The 15,201-nt window shown below is 44.6% G+C and overlaps 1 long non-coding RNA gene across 2 annotated transcripts in view; it reads right to left on the bottom strand.

Moving 5' to 3' along the window:
* The window catches only part of LOC120371367, a 98,090-nt gene that overhangs the window by 27,495 nt on the left and 55,394 nt on the right, over positions 1–15,201 (bottom strand). The window lies entirely within an intron of this gene.

Raw genomic sequence — 15,201 nt, 5'->3', positions numbered from 1 at the left:
CCACGCTGCTCCCAGAAGCAGCCGGCATGTTCAGCAGCAGCTCCAGGGGTGGAGAGAGGGGCAGATGGCACCACGTGCTGCTCTCACCTGCAGGCACTGCCCGTGAAGCTCCCATTGGCCGGGAATGGGGAACCGCAGCCAATGGGAGCTTTGGGGGTGGTACCTGCAGGTGAGGGCAGCATGCGGCGGAGCTGCCTGCCCCACCCCACCCCCAGGAGCCATTGCTGGACATGCTGGCTGCTTCTGGGAGCAGCACGGGGCCAGGACAGGCAGGGAGCCTGCCTTAGCACCGCTGCTCTGCGGGACTGTTAGCGGCCAATCCTCCCCATTTGGCTGCAGGAGGGTTGGCAACCTTATCGTGATCGACTTGTCAATAATGGAGCCTCTGACAGTCTCTCTCAGTCTCAGTGATTGCAATCTACCAGTTGGTGACCAATGTTCCAGGAGGAGGTATTTCTTCCCTTGGCCATCAGGGAGTGGTCAATACTTCTCCAGATTTGCCCCCATGCCTAGCTTTACTCTTCCTCTAAACAATGGTAGAAAGACAAGATGGGTGAGAAAATATTGTTTATTGGACCAGCTTCTGTTGGTGAAAGAGAAGCTTTTGAGTTACACAGAACTCTTCCACAGGTCTGGGAAAGGTACTCAGCTAAATACATGGTTAAACAGCATAAGTATAAGCATTAGCATAAGTACTTAGCACAGACTATGCGAACCATTCAAAGTGCAGTGGCCCATTGAACACCACTGTAGACATATGACAAACCAACAGAAGTTGGTCCAATAAAGGATCTTACCTCACCCACTTTGCCTCTCTAATATCCTGGGACCCACACAGCTACAATGCCTCTGCATTTCAACAATGTTGGTGGTAGAGTGCATTTTTTGCTGCTCCTTTTGACTTTTCATCCACAACTGTATTTCTGATTATGCTGATGTACTGTTCCCTCTGGAGAAGATGTCTTCATTCCCATGCACTACATATCCTCTTCCTAACAAAGACTTGGCAAAATATTATATTGCCTTCTGTAATTACCATCTGGTGCTTCCCACGTTTCTGTTCAGTTTCAGCTCCAAATGATTAATCACTATGGTGATGAGAAGAGTACTGAGACATGTCCACTCCTATCTAATAATGGACATCAACCAATGACTTCTGATTTTCTTAAATACTAGTGCAACCTCTCTATTTCCTCTGCAGAAACTGTTTGGTGGGAGTGAGACGGGGAAGTGGGGTCAGAAATGGAAATACTCTCAGGCATTAAAGTCACAGGTAACACCTTGATCAGCACAATCTCAGTAGCAGCCTCCCATTTACTAAGGAAGTGACTTTTCCAAGTCAGAATATGCACAAAAACACTGATCCAGTCAGCAAAGCATTATGGAAGACATGCCATATTGTTAGAAAGACAAGTGGGTGAGGTGATTGTCACATACCACTCCGCGTGAGGTATCATTAAAGTGGGGTCTACATTACAGTGTTTGTAAGCATCTACACTACAATGTTGCTCCTGCTAATGTAAGTTGCCCGTTACACCGACTTAACTTCACCTCCACAAGAGGCACAGAGATTAGGTTGATGTAGTTAGGTCAACGCAGTGTCAGTGTGGACACTTACTTATATCAGACTGTCAGCCCCGGGCAGTGGTGGGGCTCTGGCTGTCAGTCCACCCCCCACACTGACAGTTAAATCAGTGAAAGTTCTCCTGGGAGAGCAGGAGGATGTGCACTGCCAACAGAAGGAGCATAGTGTGATCATGTAAAACCGATGCTGTGACTATATGTTGACATAACTTAAGTCAACTTAATTTTGTAGTCGAGACTTGCCCTTTATAATTACAATCCATACTCAATGGGGATCATATCCTGAAAGATTTATTTCATGAACCTCCACTCTTGGCCTTCAGACAACCCCCAACCTCCCCAAACACCATCAGAAGCAAGCTCCCCACCAATTCAAAGAAGCACTAGACCAGTGGTCTCCAACCTTTTTAACCCAAGATCACTTTTTCAATCTAAGGGCAACCCAAGATCTACCTCGCCCCTTCCCCAAAGCCCCGCCCGCTCAATCCCCCCACTCCCCCACCCTCACTCATTTTCACCAGGCTGGGGGTTGGGGTTCAGGAGCAGGTGTGGACTCTGGGTTGGGTCCGAGGGGTTTGCCATGTGGGAGGGGGCTCTGGGCTGAGCCTGGGGCAGGGGGTTGGGGTGTAGGAGGGGGTGAGGGGTGCAAAATCTAGGAGGGAGTTTGGGTGCAGGAGGGAGCTCTGGGCTGGGGCACAGTGTTGGGGTGCAGGAGGGGGTACAGGGTGCTGGGGTGCAGGCTCTGAGAGGGGGTCAGGGCTGGAGCAGAGTGTTGGGATGCAGGAGAAGGTTTGGGGTGCAGGCTCTGGGAAGAGGCTCAGGGATGGGGCTTGGGGTGCAGCCTCCCTTAGGAGCAGCACTTCCCTCCAGTGGCTCCCAGTCGGTGGCAGGCGCAGCGAGGCTAAGGCAGGCTCTCTGCCTACCCTGGGCGGGGAGCACGTGGCTCCGTGCGCTGCCCCTCTCTGCAAGCACTGACCCTGCAGCTCCTCCGGCCAATGGGAGCTGTGGGGGCAGTGCTTGCAGGCAGGAGCAGCGCACCGAGGGAGACACCTGCCCCCACCCCCCGCCCCCAGGGCTGTGCTGGCTGCTTCCAGGAGCAGCGTGGGGCCGGGATAGGCAGGGAGTCTGCCTTAGCAGCAGCTACACTGTGCCGCTGGAGATCATGATCGATTGGGAGATTCTCTAGGATCAACTAGTTGGTGACCACTGCACTAGATCTTGCCAAAACAGATTCAAAACCTGCCGACATATCTCCACTGTTATGATGATCAATACACCTTCCTACCCTGCAACACACCTTTCAAGATCCATGGGTCCTGCGCATGCCTATCATATGTGGTATACCTCATCCAGTGCATCAAATGCCCCAAAACTCTGCAGATGAAATGAGAATCATTATGCGCTCGTTTGAAGCACTCACAGAAAAGTGATGACAAAATTACCATATCACCCCGGGCAAACACTTTTCAGAAAACAAATCACTGCATATCTGACCTCTGTCCTTATTCTCAAAGAACCTGTATGAGATCTTCCAAAGACAATCCTAGGCACTTAATTCATAACTTTGCTAGATACTAAACATCATGGACTTAGTAATGACACTGGATCAATGGCTCATTACAACAATTTGTAACCTGCCTTTGTGACTGCAGTGGTGTTAGCTGCCCACATCACCTGGAATGGTCTCTTGCATTGCAATGTGTTAACTCCTTGTGGTTAACACTGTTTCACCTTGCATTTAGCAATGACACAGAATACCTAGCCCAGAGCTGAAGAAGAACTTTGTGTGGCTCGAAAGCTTGTCTCTCTCACCAACAGAAGTTGGTCCAATGAGATATATTACCTCACCCACCTTGTCTTTCAAATATCCTGGGACCAACACAGATACAACTACACTGCAATCCACATCATTAGGTTTTCAGGCTCCTGTAAACTACCCCAGAAAGGAAATCCCTGCACTCAATTTTTGGGGAAAGAAGAGAATGTAGTGCTCTAAAATACCAGTTTGCTGAATATGTGTGTTTATCAGTTTACAAACTCTACGTGATGAGGATCAGTGAAGATCAGATGAAGGCTCTCCATATTTATTAATGAACTTGTTATAAATTCTTGTAAAGACTCATGACACAGTAGTCCAGACAAGTTCTTACACACAGTGGCAAAGCGATCTGCTCTGCCAGCCCTATTAGAAGGCATCAAGTTGAAGAATTGTTAAATTCATCACAACTGTTTCATATGTAATCCCGGTGATCGCTGTATATGAAGCTATAATACACTCTGGCCAGATCATCAAATTAAAAGACTATATTACCAAAAAGTCTGAAATTCTCTTTTGCTTGTTTATATTTGTAGACAGGCAGGCAGACTTCTGACTCCTTCATGGGTGAGATGACCATATTCCAACTCCTGCTGTTATGATGTGATAATTTTCATGGGTGACTGGAAACTGGTTCGATATTCCACCCTACCTTCTAATCACTCGTTAACAGTGTTAAAAATAGTCTCCTGCTGTAGTTGCAGATAGAGATTCTTATTACTAGCAAAACAAGCTGAAAGCTTAAGGGGGAGGGGAATACACTATTGGGTAAACGTGTCCCATTACAGCAAAAGCAGCCAACTTTGACAGTGGGTTGCACTGGCAAATTTATTGCCTCTTATTACCATTTACTGCCTATTTTTTAAATTAGTGCAGTTAGTCCGGGGCTGAAATTTACATTTCGGATGTTTCTTTCACATAGACTAGCACTTGTTTTAATTTTGGTTCAAAGCCTCTCATGCTGTAGAATGCACTTGACAAAGCAAGCGAGCGCTCACAGAATTATAGCCTCTTATACTGCTAATTCACTCATGCAGTAAGACTCTGGGCCTAATTCTGCTCTTCCCCCAGTGTAAATCAGGAGTAGTTCCACTGAAAGCAATGGAGGAACAGCAGTGTAAAACGGAGGCAAACGAGATCAGAAGCAGCAGGCGCATCAAACAGCTTTCAGGTCAACGATGTCTAGAGGCACCACTAGATGGCACAGAAACCTAGCACAGAGACAGAGTGAGCACTTTTGATCACAGTTTTGCTAAAACCAGTATCCATCTGCTTTGTTGACATGGTCCTAATGTGCTGAAACCAACAAAAATAATGCAATTTAAAGAGGAACAAACTGGGTGCTTGAGAGTTCAGATACAGTGTACTTTGCCACAAATTCTAGGTCCATCCATCCATCTTAAGTACTTATATTTCTCACCCTATCATAGCATCTAAGTGCCTCAATCTTTAATGTAACCTTGCTGTGAGATACAGGAGCTCTATCATCCCCCTTTTGCAGATGGCGAATGGAACGCCCATCTCCCAAGCCAAAGACTAGTGTCCTAACCACTGGACCAAAGAATGTCTAGAACCAGGCCCCTTTGATAAAATATCTCAAGCTGGGCACCCAAAGTCATTTGGTGCTTTGGAAACAATAAGGGTTTGATAGTCCAGATTAGCTATCGCACACTAACTCCCCACATGGACACTCATTCTACACCAAGTGCCTTTGTCCAGTTTGGCTTAATCCACTTTGGAAGTGGATTACAGTAAACTACAGTGAGAAAAGAAATGTCCACATGGGGAGTTAGTGCAGGATGCTTGCTACGCGTTTAAAAAAAAAAAAACCAAAACCTCATACCCCCCCTTATTTCTCAATAGCTTCCCTATGCAGACAAGGCCTTGGCTCAAGTGCCCAGCAGGTGGTTCCAACTATGTCAAGTTGCACTCATTTACCAAACAGCTTTACCTGCATTAGTTCCCAGCACCTCTTACTTCACTGTGCTGCTCTAACATATGTGGCATGGTGGGATACAGCTTGGAGTAAGGTTTGTTCCCTCCTATGCAGGTCCAGGGACAGATAGGCATTACTGCTTTTCTCTCCTGCTGAGATTGAAGAGTTGATCCAGCTACAGGGGAGGGTGAGATCCAGCTGGATCCTAGTCCTTCCCATCCATTACCAATGAAATTGTTAGCCAGGCTCCAACAGCACAAACTTTATTTTGAGATATACACTTTAGATTGCAACCTATTTATAGGTATGGCTGGTGACTAGGTATGAGTTGTTGTTTTTTTATTAGCTCATCACCTCCGCACTAGAACCCTAGGCTGAGCTTCTGAGGCTGGCTGTTTAGAAATTCATCATTTACACAAGCCGCTCAAGGCTTGGTCTACACTTAAAGCTTATATTGGCATTGCTATGTCAGTCAGGAGTCAGCCCCAGAGTCGATGCACCATGCTGACAGAGAAGTGCTTTTGTCAGCATAAACATAATTCTGGTGGTGGCATTTCTTCACTGGTAGAAAAGCTCCTTCTGTCAGTGTAAACTGCATCTATGTCAGGGGATTATGGTGACATACCTATACCAACAGAGGCTGTGTAGCATAGACACAGCCCAAATCTGCTTTAGTGTCAGAGAGTCAATAAAGATGGACACTCCTGATTAAAAGTTTAGTCACTTTTCAGAGTATAACGGTCAAAGTTATCCGTAATAAATGAGAGACAAGGTGGGTGAGGTCATTTCTTTTACTGTTCCAACTTCTGTTGGTGAAAGAGACAAGCTTTCAAACACCAGTAGAATTTGGTCCAATAAAATATTATCACACCCACCTTGTCTCTAATATTCTGGAATCAACATGGCTACACCAGCAGTGCAAACCCATAATCAATGTCATAAATGACCGCACAGTGCTTTGAAAATAAGTGGTATGTTATTGCTGAGCATTACTTAGATTAATTCCCCCCCCAGGATGCCTGCTTTTTTTTTTTAATTAAAGAAAGTTAACTAAAAAGGAAGCTGTGATTTGCCATAGATTTATTTTAAATAACTTTACATAACCTGTTAAAAAGGCACAGTCCCATTAACCTTTCCCTTATTTTAGTGTGGGGTATCAGATTTAAATGCCAATTACTACTCCCAGTAGTTGTCAGGGTTGAACATGCAACCGATCAAGAACAGACTACTTTTAGCTAAAAAAGGAAATATTTTTTTAAAAAGAGGGATTGTTTATAAGCCAGGCAGTAGGCTTGACCGAACTACAAAAATCAGCTAGGAAACAAATGAAGTTATTATAATGCTCCCGTTTAACAAAAATAAATGTTTTTAAAAGGAATAGCCCCATTTTTATAAATATGCCATTTTTATGCTTCACTAGTAATTTGAATATCCTTTGTATCTGTCTGGAAATGACAACTGATGCACACAGCTAGTTTAAATAGAAATTTACAATGCCCCAGGCTCTTTACAATGCCAGCTATTGGATACATGCAATCTGCAGATTCTACTATCCTTTTTCAGAATGAGATAGTACTTTATTTTGCAGAAAGTCCCATTGAGGAATAAGATCAGGCCTTGGAAATAGCCAGTACCATGTACCACTACTTCTATAAAGAGGTTTTTAATGGAGAATAAAATAAGTGTCTAGCTCTCATGGTTGTGAAGAAAAACTCAACGTGTGACCCCGAGTATAAACAGATTCAGGGACATCTCAGGGTGTGTCTTCATCACCGGCCAGATTGGCAGGCAGCAATCGATCCACCGGGGATTGATTTATCGTGTCGAGACTAGATGTGATAAATCGATCCCCTCTGGATCGATTGCTGCCCACCGATCCGGATGGTAGAGAAGACATACCCTCAGAGGTGTAAATGGCCCCATTCATTTCACTGAGGGCGTATCATATGTCTACACTGCGTAAGCCTGGGCTCTGACTCAGGTTTGAGCCCAAACCTCCCTTCTGTCCACACACAAGTCAGACTGACTCACATCAGCAAATGCTCAGGACGTGGGTCCTGGGACCCTAGTAGGGGATGGGTCAGAGCCCAAGTCTTCCTGTTACTCAGGTCCCAGCCCTGTCATTTTGCAGCAGGGACACAGGTCAAGCAGCAGACTCGAGTCAGGTCTGTGTAGTGCAGCATGGATTCATTAGCATGGCTGAGACACCCAGGTTTACACTGTGGCGTGGATGCTCAAGGGAGGGCTTGGAAACACTGTGTCCACAAGCCTAGGTCCCATAGACCTTAGCTTGGCGTGCAGCATAGACACCCTCATTGGGCAGGGGGTAATTTGAAATGTCAGCATTGTTAACTATTTCATTCCTCAGGACAGGTCTATCCTGAAAATTAGGTCAACCTAGCTACATAGCTCAGGGCTGTGAAAAATTTCAAATCCTGTGCAATATAGGTCGAGTCAAACCCCACAGTAGATACAGCTGCTTGATGGAAGAAATCAATTGATTAGCTACCAACTCTCAAGGGGGTGGATTTACTACAACAATGGAAAGCCCATTCGGTCACTGTACTAAGTGCCACGTACACCATATACACAGTAGATTTCAGGTCAGGCTCTTGTACCAGATATGGACTTTCAACAGAGCCTCTTTGTCAGACAGATACACTGGAGCCATGTCTGCCAGGAGATCATTTAATGTACTGCTCGGAATGGCTGTTGTATGCAGTGTTGCTGCAGTCATGTCGGTCCCAAGACATTAGAAAGACAAGGTGGGAGAGGTAATAGTGTTTATGGGACCAACTTCTGTTGGTGAGAGTTTAAGAAGATTTGGACCTTAAGAGCAGCTCTGGGTGACTCAAAAACTTCTCACCAAGAGAAGTTGGCCCAATAAATATTATTTCCCCCCAGTTTGTGTCTCTAGGAATGGAGGTTGTGAGCTTAAGTTGAATAGGTCAGTAGTTCTCAAACTTTTCTTTTTTGTGGACCACTTGAAAATTGTTGAGGGTCTTGGCGGACCACTTAATCTTTCCAAATGTTGTTTGTACCATTAGCCAACTATTATAAAGCGCTTTGGATAAAAGTGATTTATATATATATATATAAAAACAAAAACCCCACTGTAACTTGTTTTGCTCTACAAATAAAAGCACACAACTCATATATTAATATCAGAAGTCTTACCTTTCTACTGCAATGGATGTGCCCTCTCTCCTCTACTGCAGCAGCCCCCGAGCTGGGGCTGGGAAGGAGGGGGTGGCGGGGTCTCTCCCCCTCCACAGAGCTGAGGCTGGGAAGAAGGACCATCTCTCCCCGGCAGCCACAGCCCTGGAGCTGGGGAAAGTCGCCTCTTTCTCTGGCTGCCACAGCCCTGCACATCCCAAATTCACCCCACTGCCCCCTCCCACCTACCCCCTACTCCTCCCCAAGGCCACCACTTCACCTTATGTGTGTGTCTTCTCCTGGGTCCAGGCACATAATTAGTGGAGCCACACCTGCATGGCTCCACTAATTAGGTGGGTGGCCCTTCATTCTGTTGTGTGCAGCCACCCAGGCATGCACCTTAGAGGGAACTATCCACGGACCACCTGAATGGAGCTCATGGTCCACCGACCACAGTTCGAGAACCTCTGGAATAGGTAATATATGGCACCACCTAGTGGTTGAACAGTACAATACAGTTTAGCAGAGTCTACACTCCAGCTGTGCTACTGTACCAGTTGTGCTTTAAAGAAGAAAGGAGAGGGAGAATCACCAGTCTCATTTTGTTACCAGAAGTGGGTGGCACTGGGGAGATATCACCACTTATTCCTTCTTGACCCCATGGGCATGATCATTCCACACTGCAAGTCTTAATGCATGTTATCTATTGTAAACTACATACACTGAGCTCAAAATAGCATCAGTATGCCTCTCTGCCAAATGGAAAATTAAATTGAATTGTTGGAGGGAAGCTGGATGTACTAAATGTCTAAAGTGCATCTCTTGTAATCAAGCAGAGTCAAAAATAATCCTGCCTGGATCAATTATTACAAGCCTTTGTTTAGTGCTTGGAGAACTGTCAGTTAATGTATTGCCATAGACTAGTTATACAACGTTCAGTTCTCATTACCAAAAATACAGATAATTTTACTTTTCATATTCATGTTTTAAGTGTATTGAGAGCTAATTAATTATTTTTTTATCAAATTATACATTACATTCAATGTGCAGGGTTCTGTCCTAAGATCATACAGCAGTCACGGAGTTCATTGCCACAACAATCTCTGGTGGAAAAAAGTTTCCGCTTTTTCCATCAGACTTTATTCAACCCAATTCTTTCCAGCTCTTGGGCCATTTCTTATCTTCATGACATCTGACCGTGGTCCTCCTATCAGAGCTGCCACCCAATGCTGCAGATCACCTTAAAGTTGATACACACACACACACACACCCCCAACTGGTAGAGCAGATGATTCAGATACAATTGGCAGTGGCTAGGAGACTTCTGAATCACATTTATTTCCCTGATCCATTCCTAGACATGCAACTAAGCTTTTGCCTCTTACTCAAAGCTACTCCCATCTCTAAAATTGAGCTCCGTACATGGCAGCACAGTCTAGTTCATAGAACAGTGTTGTGGGAGATGGAGACCTCTCACTGAGAGGCCATGTGATTTTAGGAAAGAAGCTCCTCTTTATGGTCTCCAATTCTCCTATGGAATGTGGATAAATCCACCCATATGATTGGCTTACACAGCAGATCTCAAAGAGCAAGTTATTTCAGAGGATGTGCTTAACAATTTTTTTTTTAAAAGAACAAAAAGTAAGACAGTTCTCACAGAAGCTGACCTCTCTCTTCGTCCATTCATCCTGGTTTAAGCCAGCCTATATTCTAGCCATGTCTCTATTTATAGTATAGGTGGCACAGGTAGTTCTGCGTATAGCAAAGGTTGCCTCAGACTTTCCATTATAAGACCTTGTTTTCAGTCATTTATAATTTTGCCAAACTCTAACCATCTGGGTGGAAGTTCTCCCATGCCAGATATCTGCCTCTTGTTGAATTTTTTGGGAAAGGTCAGCTAAATATGGCAGTGGTGCCTTGGTCAAAGAAACTACTCTGAAGAGGCTTTATTTTCCCCCCAGTAAGTTGGGGCTCTCTAGTTTGCTGTGAGATCCTCTGAAGGTTTACCAGCATGAAAGTAGATTCCGTTCCACATTCTGAAATGGAACCAGAGTCCCAACATTCCTTCGCTATCCAGGCAAATTAGACATTTCCTAACTTCTGAGTGCTTGACTTTGCCATCTTAATGTTCTTTACATTTAATTTTTTCCACCCCCAGTGTAATATGCATTTACTTTTTTTTTTATATAATTAAAAGAAATCCATGAAACTCACAGCTCTTGGTGGTCTCATGTAAGTAGAGACAGCTTATCTGTAGTACAAGCACTTGGAATACAAACATCAACACCTGTTGTGCCAGTGGCACAAAGATAGATACCTCTAATTTCCTAATATCTCCCATGCAGCTGGTCACTTGAACAATGCATCCTTGTGAGTAAAACTCATCTTCTGTATCCCAGTTTGAACCTGGTTAACGCAGCTGGACTCCAAACTGCACTATGTAACACAGTGGTTCTCAAACTGGGGCTGCCGCTTATGTAGGGAAAGCCCCTCGTGGACCGGGCCGGTTTGTTTACCTGCCCTGTCCACAGGTCTGGCCGATCACGGCTCCCAGTGGCCGCGGTTCGCTGCTCCAGGCCAATGGGGGCTGCGGGAAGCGGCGGCCAGTACGTCCCTCAGCCCACGCCGCTTCCAGCAGCCCCCCTTGGCCTGCGGTGGCGAACCGCAGCCAGTGGGAGCTGCGATCGGCCGGACCTGTGGACGGGGCAAGTAAACAAACCGGCCCGGCCCACCAGGGGCTTTCCCTACATAAGCGGCGGCCCCAGTCTGAGAAACACTGATGTAACAGAGCTCTTTACCCTGAGCTCTGGGGTCTCTTAGTTAAATGAATGAATGCACCAGGCACTGGGCACCCAATCCTCAGTTGCGCCCCATAAGCAGTAGTGGGCACAGTTGTGGGGAAGTTGTCACTGCTGATCGCAGGATTGGTTCTATGCCAACCCTAAACACCATGCAGTTTAGAACAAAGTCCCAGGACAGTGGAGTGTGCTGCGTTTCTCTCCCTGGTCCAGGCCACACCAATAATGGGACATGTTGCATGCTGGCCTTTGAGTAGCAGATGTCAGGTTCTCTTCTAAAGCCCTGCTTCCCTAATAAGCTTGGATTTCACTTACTAAGGATCACCCCTCTCTTAGCGCTGCAGTGTCCCTTTTGTTTGCATATTGTTTCCAAAGGGAGAACAGGTCTGTGGGGATGTGTTGTATAGGAAGAATAGTTCAGGTGGCCTCCCTTTCTTTTGTCAGGAGTTTGTATAAGAAGAATCCTGAGCATTACTGCTGAGCAGACACAATGCCAACAGAATTGTACTCACATCACGCGGACCCCTATGGAGTCTTTGAGCATCTAATGAGACACAGATAGACACTGAATCCTTCCATCCATTATCATTAAATGTCTCCCCTGGAACTGATGCAGGGAGCCAGATTATTCAAAGAAACTAAAAATAACTTTGTTATAAGTTTTAACAAACATTAGTATTCCTGTTTACTAGAATTCTGCAGGGGCTGAGTAATGGGCACTGGGGTTCTAATGATTGAAAAAATTATAGATCTGGCACTTGGTTAAGCATCAATGTGATGCTTTGTAAAGCTATGCTCTTTGAAGCACCATGTGTAATTTGGTTAATCAAAAGGTTAATACATGTCAGTTACAATCCCCCAGGTAAGCCAAGTCTAGACTGCTAACCTCAGTCATATTTTCAACCCCACTACCTCTCAGATCAATGTAACAGGCTTGTTTGCACATGGGATACTAAGAATAGGGGACAAGAAGAATTTTCTCAGAATCAAGAGAAGAGCATTAAATAGGTTTATTTGCTACAAAATCATAAGATATTTGTGTTTAAGGGGGAGATTTTCATGGGGCAGCTAAATACCCAACTCCCATTGAGAGTTAAGCACCTGACTTCTGTTTGTGCCTTTGAAAAAAATCTTCTACATTTTCCCACACTGTCTTATGGTTGTGACCTGAATGTGCTCAGAAGTGTTGGGATTTCAGAGCTCCACACATGCTCATTCTTTGCCCAAAGGACAGGGGCTGCACTAGTTTACACTGAGAGCTGAGCAGGCCCCTGACTGCACCACACTAGAAGGAACATATTGATGGCTTGAAGCTACCTTTGCCTTCTCCCCCCACTTCTGTAACTGAGAAGTTGGCCCAGTTTCTTAACACAGAGTGTGTGCTGGGACTTATGAATAATTGCAAAGAGGACATTAGACCACATGCTAGTGTTGAACAAGCCATTCCAGTTGAGTAGTGAGATCTCAAGTCTAGACAGAAGTATTTCAAAGACACAAATTATTCATTTAGACAAATGCCTGGGATCCGAACACATCGATTGCTTGTCGGCATTAGGGTACAATTTGATAATTGAGCAGAATAAACTGGGTACCACTTCAAGAGGGTCTGTAGTTATTATACTGGGTTAGTAGCTACAGGTGGGTTGTTATTTGCAAGCTATTTAAAATCCACTCTTTGCTCATGGCTAGTTTTGAAGTCTATTCAGGAAGTACTCTCTCACAGGCAATCAGACAGGCTGTGATGGTGAGTTTGAAAGCTCACAGCTAGGAAAGGTGAGTGCATGAGACAAAAATCTTATGAATGGTTGTTTCTGAGTTAAGGGGATATTGGGATCAGACTAAGCCAGGCTACTCAAGTCTATCTGCATTGTCATTAAATCATAGTTTCTCTCTACGTAATGGAGTACCTGTATCACCACCTGTCACTGTAGTATCTGGCCAGGTGACAGGCAGTTTGGCCAAACATTTGCAGAGGCCTTTGAACTGGATTGTCCCTTGATATAAATGAGAGGGTGCCTCTACTCTGCTGCAAAGCCCTAGGGCTTGGGCCCTACCAAATTCACAGTCCACTATGGTCAATTTCATGGCCGTAGCAGTTTACCAATTTTTCAAATCCATGTTTTCAGATGTTTAAATTTGAAATTTCATGGTGGTGTAACTGTGGGCGTCCCAACCCAACAGAGGAGTGTGTGTGTGTGGGGGTGTTACTGGACTCTGAAGGCAGCAACTGTTGAGCTTCCTGCAGACACAGAGGTTCCCAGAGGTGGGTCTGAGGTTCCCCCCGCCCCCCACCGAGAGCAAGTCCTGTCCCATCCCAGCCCTGCAGGAGCTGGGAGCCCCCTGGCTGGGGTGCTCATAGCAGCAGGGGGAGATCAGATTTCACAGGGAAGGGCTTATTTGACTGTCCATGATGTGATTTTTACATCTGTAAAATTGGTAGGGCCTTCATTCTACAGTGCCATGTGAACAGACCCCCAAGCCTGCCTGGCTCTAGCTGTGGCATCAGTATCTGGGAGCCTGTTTTTGTCAAGTGGTGCATAAATGTTTTATCACAAACACATAGTAAACTAGTCAAGCTGTTTGATTATTTTCAAGGGGGAGGACAGGGCATGGATATTCTAGACCTGCCCAACTCTCTGTAATTGCCCCAAATGAGAGACAAACCTCAGCAGCATACCAAGGATACAATAGTAAGATGGGGTAGGTTTAACCCTGAGTAACAGAGGGGTTAATAACACATTGGTCTCTTCCTCTCACAAGTACAACCTATCCGAAGTCAAGCACACTGTGCTGATACTTCGCCAGTCCATCTGTATACATATTCAAATTGCTTTATTGAAAAATATAAATGCTAATTAAAAACAATTACTGTAGACAATTAGAGTTAGTCCCTCTCTGGACCTTTCAATTTTTTTTTTTTAAAAACAGATTTTAATTAAGGTCTCTTGGCTTTAGTGCAACTACCAAAGAAAATGCAATATTTCAGCTATATGGTGACATTGTAGTAGTTCCACTTACCAGGCACCGTTTTATTGATGCTGGATTAGGGCCATGTTTTCAAAAAGCATTAGCATCAAAAAAGTCTTTCCCCCGCCCCCCAAGGTCTCAACAATTATTGCTGATTGTAATATGCAGAGGGCTGTATGTCCCAACTTCACTTCTGACTAATAAAATGTATTTTAAACAATAATTCAATAGATAATTGCATTTTTTCCCTAGATTTTTAGTACTTTGAGCCTCCTTTGATATCAGCACTGTATTAATATAAAACAGTTTATTTCTGAGTAAATGACATATAGGGCCAGTCTTTGCAATCAGTGGAAAAATCCATTCCAGTCTACACAGGTTCTTATACCACTCTCTTCATTGAAGTATTGGAACACTTTCAAGTAGTGCTTTAAGCAAGGTGACTAACCTCTACAACGTGTTTGTTCTCTTTTTGTTTGGGTTTGCCCAAATAAGGGATCAATCAGGATCAAGATTACATGCACATTATACAGAGTTCATTCTGTTTCCTGCAATAAAATTAGCATTTGGTAGCCAAAGTTACAAAACTGGACACTAGCTTATGGATTTTAAGGGTACAAAAATGCAACACATGTACCATTTATGCAGTATTCCTATGCATGTTGAAAAGAAATTGTTTGTAGGAAAAGCACAAAGCAGCCAGCATGTTTTTGTTTGGCGCAGCACCAAGAGTCAGACTTCATTTGAGTTTTAAAACTTGACTTAACTATAATCTAAGGTTAAGTTTAATGGCTCCACTTTCCCAAATTAGATCTAAACAATACACTTCATCTTCTTAACCTGCATACAGTGTGTTCTCCCTTTCTAAGAAAGGGCCTTCTTCATATTGCTTGTGAAGGCAGAGCAGTAATCATAGACAAAGTGGGACTAATTCCTAAACACAA

Source organism: Mauremys reevesii, linkage group 9, assembly GCF_016161935.1.
Source record: "Mauremys reevesii isolate NIE-2019 linkage group 9, ASM1616193v1, whole genome shotgun sequence".
NCBI classification, from domain to species: Eukaryota; Metazoa; Chordata; order Testudines; family Geoemydidae; genus Mauremys; species Mauremys reevesii.
This window is presented reverse-complemented; position numbering and strand designations above follow the sequence as displayed.